This window comes from Euphorbia lathyris, chromosome 8 (assembly GCF_963576675.1).
Source record: "Euphorbia lathyris chromosome 8, ddEupLath1.1, whole genome shotgun sequence".
NCBI classification, from domain to species: Eukaryota; Viridiplantae; Streptophyta; class Magnoliopsida; order Malpighiales; family Euphorbiaceae; genus Euphorbia; species Euphorbia lathyris.
This window is the reverse complement of record NC_088917.1, coordinates 49,385,693-49,394,765: the sequence shown is the minus strand read 5'-3', so window position 1 is coordinate 49,394,765 and position 9,073 is coordinate 49,385,693. Positions and strand designations below refer to the sequence as shown.

The 9,073-nt window shown below is 36.1% G+C and overlaps 1 non-coding gene across 1 annotated transcript; it reads left to right on the top strand.

Annotated features, from left to right (window-relative positions):
• Positions 1-5,407: 5,407 nt before the first annotated feature.
• On the top strand, positions 5,408-5,514 carry LOC136204446 (small nucleolar RNA R71). Its single transcript, XR_010675288.1, has one exon. It is a non-coding gene; the product is annotated as a small nucleolar RNA R71 (small nucleolar RNA).
• The last annotated feature ends 3,559 nt before the right edge of the window (positions 5,515-9,073 follow it).

Below are 9,073 nucleotides of genomic sequence, written 5' to 3'. Positions count from 1 at the left end.
ATTATTAATGGGAAATGATGTTGCTCTCTTACAGTCAGTGAAAGTATGGTTATCTGGTAACTTCTCAATGAAAGACCTTGGTGAAGCAGCTTATATACTTGCTATAAAGATCTATAGAGATAGATCGAGAAGACTGCTTGGTCTTTCACATGCTACATACATTGAAAAGGTGCTAAATCGGTTTAGCATGCTTGAATCGAAACGAGGTAACTTACCCATGTTACATGGAGTAAAATTAAACAATCATCAATGTCCTAAAACCGATGATGATAAACGACGCATGGCTGTAGTCCCGTACGCCAGCGCAATCGGTTCGATTATGTATGCTATACTATGCACTAGACCTGACGTAGCGTTCGCGTTATCTATAACGAGTCGTTACCAAGGGAATCCGGGAGACGAGCATTGGATTGCCGTCAAGAACATTCTTAAGTACTTGAGAAGAACTAAAGATATGTTCCTAGTGTACGGAGAAGGTGATCTGAAAATAGAAGGATTTTCAGATTCAAGTCATCTCACAGATGAGAATGATTATAAATCCCAAACAGGATACCTGTTTATCTTGAATGGGGGCGGGTCAATTGGAAGAGTTCCAAGCAGGGAAGCATAGCTTTCTCTACGACCGAGTCAGAGTATATCGCAGCTGCGGAAGCAGCAAAGGAAGCGGTTTGGATTAGAAAGTTCATTACAGAACTAGGTGTGGTGCCTGACATTGTCAATCCCATTACACTGTACTGTGATAACAATGGAGCCATTGCGCAAGCAAAGGAACCACAGTCTCATAATGCATCCAAGCATTACCTTAAGCGATACCACATCATTAGAGAGATTATGGCTAGAGGAGATGTGAGAATAGAAATAGTACCTACAGAGGACAACGTTGCAGATCCGTTGACAAAGCCTTTAACCCAGAGAATACATGATCGTCATTTAACTTCTACTGGGATAAGTTTTAGAAACAATTGGCTTTAGTCCAAATGGGAGTATGTTGGGGTTTAGTGTCCTATAGACAATTGTTCTAGGATACAAACTTAATATAAATGAATTGTTCTTTATATCATTTGTTTAATAAGATATATGTTTTATAACTATATAAAGGCAATCCCTTTTAAGCACTAAATAAAGTCTAATAAAAGGAAATCCGTAATTTTATTTAAAGTGATTATAAAGTGTTCATACAAGCATGAAGTGAGACAAAACTTTATAGTAAACTGATAAACTTAAAACCACCCCAAGTCAAGTGATATGTTTGGGATTGACATATCACTGTTGAGACTTGTATGTAACAATGTCTTCTGTCCGACAGAAAGCTGATCTCACAAGCTTCATATATACAGATATTTGGACAGTTACATAGATCCGATGAAACGTTGTTCATTAGGATTGGGGATCCGATTTGAGATAACAGGATAGGTAGATTCATCCTTGTCACCTGTTCATCTCATTGGTATTAATAGGTATAACTAATCCTCAGACTCAAAGGAATATTAATTGGTATTTTGGATTACGGAATGTGATGCTTTGACTCTGGTGTAACACGATCCTTAACAGAGATGACTCTGGGGTATGAACAGTAGACATTGGGTATCACAGGAAGTAATTGCGGAGTCGTTATATATTGGATTGAGCATTTATCACTCCCGATAAATGGGAGATACATCCATGGATCGCTTGTGGAAGACTCGACTCTAAATCCTTGCAAGGTGATAGCTTAAGAGTAAGAAATACAAATTTCACTTAACCTATCTTTTTGAGTTGACTCGGCCTATACAAGTAAAACGAACGTCTCGCTATATGTGACTTGACATCACCCATAGTCATAAGATTCAGTTCAAGGATGTAGTTGATAAAGGATCGAATTATACTGTAACTAATACGGAAAGGTTAACGACAGAATCAACATGTCTTCTTACAGCTCTGGGGGAATGATTACGGATTTGCTAATCACATACTCTGTACATCATTCCGTTATGCAAAGATTAAATATAATTCTTTGAAAATTAATTTAATAACGTTGCATACGGCTAGAAGCAATAAGAACCTAATGGATCACACATAAGACTTGGAACCTAAAAGAGAGATAAATGTTAATTAATTGATAGAAGCCCAATTGAGCCCAATAAGGCCCATGGACATAAGGGGGTCGAAATTCATGTAGTGATATACATGAATAATTAATTTGATTTTGTTAATCCTAATTAGATTAGGAATATGAATTAAATTAATTAAGAGATAATTAAGTTAGGAGTTTTAATTAGATTAATATACTCATATTATTATCCAATAAGGTTATTATTATTATCCTTAATATATTAGATATATAGTGAGATAATAATTAGGAATTCTATTCCGAATGGAATTCCTATTCAGTAACCTAATTCTATCTAACTAAGGATTAGATACAAGAGATTATAAATACCCCTTCCCTTGAGATTTTCGAAATCCAAGCAAGCCATACCCTACTTGTGATTTTCGAAATTCACCTAGTCCAAGAGAGAGAAAATTCGACACCCCTAGTTCGAGGACGAGATTTCTCTACGGCTTCGTTTGATCAATTGATTTTCATCTATTTCTTTTATCTTTGATCTTGTGTTGATTAATTAGAGGCAATCTACTTTGGTTGCTATTCAATGGTTGATACTAAATTAATCTTCCCGTGTTTTATTTCGTGTTTGGGAACTCGAAGAAGAAAAACAAACAAAAGGGAGAAATTCGTTTTACTACTCCTACATCAGGTCAGTTCACGATTTCGTGGATTTCCGGAGATTGAACCGTCGGATCGTCGCGATATTTGGACAGAAGCTTCTAGACATATTCTTCCACGTTTTCACCGAATGGATTGTCGTTCGGAGGTCTGGAAGGTCTGTTTCGGATAGGGGCAGATTGGTAGACAATTTCTATCTCTTTTGAAGTTGTGGGCACTTCGTTTGCAACGGTAGATAGAACTTCTAAAAGGTATTTCTTCTTATCCTTCTTTATATGAAATAACGGTTAACGGATCTTGTGGTTAAATGGAAATAGGTTAAAAAATTTATATTTCCGCTGTTATACATTAGCCTAATTTCCAACATAAATTACACATATAAGCATGTCCCGACAATCTTTCAAGCATTTGATCAATGAAAGGTAAAGGAAAATGGTCTTTCCGGGTGGCATCATTTAATTTTCGATAATCAATACACATGCGCCACCTGGTTACCTTTCTTACCGGAATTAGTTCATTTTTTTCATTAGCTTGAACAGTTATACCTCCCTTTTTAGGTACAACTTGTACCAGACTTACCCAACTACTGTCCGAGATTGGATAGATTATACCTGCATCAAGGAGTTTTAGAATTTCAGTTTTCACCACTTCCTTAATGCTTGGGTTTAAGCGTCTTTGAGGTTGGGCCGTCGGTTTAACTTGTTCCTCCATGAAAATTCTGTGTGTGCAAATAGAAGGGCTTATTCCCTTGATGTCTGCCAATGTCCATCCGAAAGCTTTCTTGTGATCTTTGAGCACCTTGATCAATTTTTCTTCCATTTCACCTGTCAAAGAATAAGAAATTACAACAGGTAAGTTTGAGTTTTCACTTAAAAATGCATATTTCAAATGAGATGGCAAGGGTTTAAGGTCTAATTCGGGTGGCTCTTCTAATGATGATTTGGGTCTCGGTTTGTCCTCTCGGACGAGTTTCTCATATTGATCACGGATCCACATGCAATCCTCGGGGTCATGATTCAAGTTGGCAATTGTTTCTTTTATTTCTTGATCTATCATGGCCTCCTCTTGATTCAACCCGAGAACATTTAACACTACTTTTTCCAATGGGTCTTCAAACATGTTATCCTGAAAAACATCCTTAACCACTTCGTTTGTTATATCAAGAAAATTAAAATGGTCAATATTGTCGGAAGGATATTTTAAAGAATTGAAAACATTGAAAATCACTTCCTGATCTTGTAACCGGAGAATTAATTTTCCTTGTTGCACATCTATAAGTGTTCTCCCGGTTGCTAGAAAATGATGACCCAAAATTATCGGGACTCGATCATCCTCCTCCATATGAAGAACAATAAAATCAGCCGGAAAGATGAATTTATCCACTTTAACCAACACGTCTTCTACAAACCCTTTGGGGTATGCTAAAGAATGGTCGACTAATTGTAAGGAAACCTTAGTGGGTTTCGGCTCTCCTAAACCCAATTTTCGAAAGATACTTAATGGCATGAGATTTATGCTTGCTCCAAGATCACATAGAGCTCTTTCGAAATATATACCACCGATAGTACATGGGATAGAGAAACTTCCCGGGTCCTTCAATTTGGGTGGTAATTTATTGAGTAGGATAGCCGAACATCCTTCCGTTAATTTCACTGTTTCATTATCCTCCAATTTTCTCTTTTTGGAAAGTATATTTTTTAAAATTTAGCATACATGGGCATATTTTCCAAGGCTTCCGCGAACGGAATATTTATATGTAATTTCTTGAAAATGTCGAGAAATTTGGAGAATTGCTTTTCTTGTTTCTCCTTGTTCAACCTTTGGGGAAATGGAATTTTTGTTTTGTAAGGTTGAACAAGTGGATCTGCAAAAAGCTTAGGAGGAGATGAATCTTGAGGTTGAGAAGTACTTACCCCATCCGTGGTATCTTTTACCTGTTTGCTCGGAGCCGATTGTAACTCTTTGTTGTTTCTCAATGTGATGGCTTTCACATGCTCCCTTGGGTCTGTTTCCGTGTTGCTTGGAAGGGATCCCATAGGACGTTCGGACATGGATTTTGCTAATTGGCTTATGCTCGTTTCAAGCCATTTTGTAAACGTCTCTTGATTTCTCTTCCATTCCTCCATACCTGCAAGACGAGATTCCATTTTTGCAAGAATTGTTACAATAGCCGAAGCTTCATCACCATTATTTCTTTTTTCATTAGGATTAAATCCGGGTGGAGGTCTTTGTGGATTTTGCACATTTTGATTATTAGTCCATGAGAAATTAGGGTGATTTCTCCAACCATTATTATATGTGTTAGAATAAGGATTAGGTTGCTTAAAATTTCCCACAAAGTTTGCACTAGAGGTATCCCCAAGGAATGGGTTTGTCGCTTGACAATCCTCACTCTTATGTCCATTTAAACCACATAAATCACACAAATTATTTTGGTTCAAATTATCCATTAATAGATCCAATTTTTTATTTAACTCATCAATGCCGGATCTTGATGATGAATCAACCAAATATGTTCCCGCTCTTGTTTCTAGGTTTTTCTCCGCTTGCCAATGAGAGCACCTTTCCGCCAATTCTTGGATTAAATCATAAGCCTCCGATTGGGTCTTCTTAAGGATGTTTCCACCTGCGGCGGAATCAATTGCGGCACAGTTAGCGGAAGATAAACCATTATAGAAAATACTAACCTGTTGCCACTTCTCAAATCCATGATGTGGGCATTTCTTCAATAGTCGACGGAATCGCTCCCACGCATCATATAGTGTCTCTCTCTCAGTTTGGCGAAAAGAACTTATCTCGTTTTTGTACATCACCGTTTTAGATGGAGGGAAGTACTTAGCTAAGAATTTCTTAACTAACTCATCCCATGTCCCAATGGATCCGGCCTCGAGAGAATCCAACCAGTCAGCTGCATCATCCCTTAAAGAAAAAGAAAACAATTTTAGTTTAATAGCTTCTGGTGGTACCCCATTTTGCATAAGCATAGAACAATGTTTAACAAATTTATTTAAATGGGAGTTTGGATCTTCTCTCGGATCTCCGCCAAATTGACAGGAGTTTTGTATAAGTTTGATCATTGCCGGCTTGATCTCGAAGTTGTTTGCTCCAATGGTAGGTTCCACGATACTTGAATTCATGTCCAAACGGTTTGGAGTGAGTAGATCCATGATGGAACGTTCCTCTTGCGCCATGTTTGCTCTTCGATTAGCCAAGTTCCTGTGGAAAGTACGCTCAATTTCAGGATCGGGTAATAATAAAGGCCAACTTATACTTCTTGTGTTCATAAAACAAAAAAAATAAAACGTCTAAATTAATAGAAGTTCGACTAGATTAATATTATAATTCTACTATCCCCAGCAACGGCGCCAAAAACTTGATGCGCGTTTCACGTATACGTGCATGTGAAGGCAAGTGTACCTTAGTCGTGTATCAAGTAATAAACTGTAAGTAGAGTATCGTTCCCACAAGGATGGTGATTATAAGTATTAACCTTTTTGCTTACTATCCATTATTTAAACAATCAAAAGGTAGAGTTTGTTGGACAACCAAGTTAAGACTTAATTAAAAAGATGAAAATTGTACAAAATTAGATGAGAGAATACTTATAATGAAAGAAACTAAGGCTTCTAGCTTCACTTAACCTCTTTGCTTGGTAATAACACTTAACCCCTTTTTAAGTTGTTTTATCCTTTTAAGATGGCGATTTTTCTTATTAACTAACAGTTCTCGAGATTGGTTCTAAACTCTCGACTAATTACTTTCCCTTGGTCCGGTTCAAGTAATTAATCAAGAGAAGTATTAAGTTTTCTTAGTTCCAAACCTTCGATTTATTACTTTCCCTTGGTCCGGCTCAAGTAATAAATCTAAGATTTGTAATAAGATTTAATCTAAACCTTTTTAACCTACTTTACCTTGGTCCGGCTAAAGTGATTACTTAAGATTCAAGAAAAACCGCTTGAGTAATTAGTTCTAAACTTTCGATTAATTACTTTCCCTTAGTCCGGCTCAAGTAATTAATCCAAAGAAGCATTAAGTTTTCTTATTTCCAAACATTCGAATTATTACTTTTCCTTGGTCCGGCTCAAGTAATAAATCTAAGATTTGTAATAAGATTCATGAAAAACCTTGGAAAACCAATAAGCCACACTAAATGGTCATTAGGTCCAACTTATGAATTTCGATTAATCAATTTAATTACGGTTAATATAAACGATTAATTATATTCAAGTAGAGAGTTGGCCCATCTCCTACAAGCATTAAGAATCATAAGTTAGTTCTTAAAAATGATAAACACAACTTAAATAGGTTACACGTAATTACCACATAATTAAGGTTAAGATCCGCTTTTAGCCTTAGTTAAGGAGGTTTTAGCTCATGGTTAGATTAAAACACACCTTAAAAAAGATAGATAATGGAGTTCATAGTAATAAAAGAGATTAAAGTTTAGAAGAAACCGTAATAACGATTGTCGAATGAACTTCTTCGATAACTTAAAACTTACTTTTATTGAATGAACTCTTGCATAAACAACGACTTGAGCACAATAACAACAATTATAACAACACAAACAACTGATTTTTGAAGAGAAAAATCAGCAAAGTAGCATTATAGAGGGAGAAATTAAGCCTAAGCTTGGTGTGTCTTCAAATGGCACCCAAGGCCTCCTTTTATAGTAAAATGGCACACATAATTCCAAAGACCAAGTCATCCTTATGGCCTCCCACTCCTTATCATCTGAATTTAGCATTTAAGAGAGCATGGTGGAAGATTTTAATAATTTAGGAGTTGAAATGTGTGAAAGGAATCTTAGGCTTCAACATATTCATCAACTTTGGACAATTTTCTGGGCCTGATGCACTTCGAATTTGGAGATGATTATTGTTAGTCATTTGCTCATCTTTCTCTTACCTTTCCAACGCATTTTGAATTGCCTCAATCCGAGTCCGTATGAGGGAGATAAGTTGAAAATACGAAAATGTGTCAAATCTGTCCTAGTGTGAACAATTGGACTTGATCTTACAGCACCTATCCGCGACGAAGTGCACGCTGGGTGTCACTAAAACTCCTTTTTTCTGGTCCCTTTTACTCCCGAGTTGTCGCCTTAAGCCCCGACTTGGTTATTTGTGCCGAAAACTTTGCGAAAGTGCCTAGAAAACACACAAATTGGCTTAGATACATAAAATGAAGAAAATATACAAAAACCATTATTAAAATTTATTAAAATGGTACAAAATAACTAGTAATTAAATACTAAAAATTCTATAAATTACGACGATAACAGATGTGTATTAGGTCAAAGGAAAGATAAGAAACTACATGTCATATATTATGCAAGTCATACTTTAAATCCGGTGCTCAATTAAATTATACGACAACCGAAAAGGAAATGCTAGCGGTAGGTTTTGCATGTGATAAGTTTAGATCATACTTGTTAGGGTCTAAAGTCATAATTTACACTGATCATGCTGCTTTGAGGTATTTGTTTACTAAGAAATATGCAAACCGCATCTTATTAGGTGGGTCTTATCAGTGGCGAATCCATGATTTGAGGGAGGGGGGCAAAATTCTACGTAAAAAAAATTTAGCCAAAAAATGTAAAATTGTTAAATTTTTTATGACAAAAAATGCAAAATCATTCAATTGTCATGCATTATTTTCATGATTTTTTTTGATAAAAAACGTAAATTATAATGTTTCCGACTCGTAATCATCCATTTCCGGGATTCTCGGGTTGTTACGCATCAAATATTCCTAACGTTTTGGGTCAGGTGCAATTTTACCCCTAACATCTAAAATGGTGCAATTTTACCCCTAATGTTTGTAGCCAAGAGCAATTTTATCCCTAACGTTGATAAATTGGATCAATTTCAGACACTATTATAAAATACAGTCATTTTTTCTTTATTTTTTGCACCAATTGCATATCAATTTTGTAATTTTGCACCAATTTTACCCCCTAACGTTGATAAATTGGATCAATTTCAGACACTATTATTCATGATTGAGAAGACAGTTTGATGAATTATTTCTCAAATTGACCCAATTTATCAACGTTAGGGGTAAAATTGCTCTTGGCTTCCAACATTAGGGATAAAATTGTACCATATTAGACGTTAGAGATAAAATTTCTCCTGATCCAAAACATTAGGGGTATTTTTGCACTTTAACCCTTATTTTTGGACTAAATTTTTTTTAATAGGATGAAGGGGGGTCAAATGCCCCCTTTGACCCCCCCTACATCCGCCCCTGGGTCTTATTGTTGTAAGAGTTTGATATTGAAATAAAAGATAAAAATGGAGTCGAGAATCTAGTTGTCGATCATCTATCTAGACTTGAAGATGAAAATGGTCCCATTGGTGAGACTGTAGG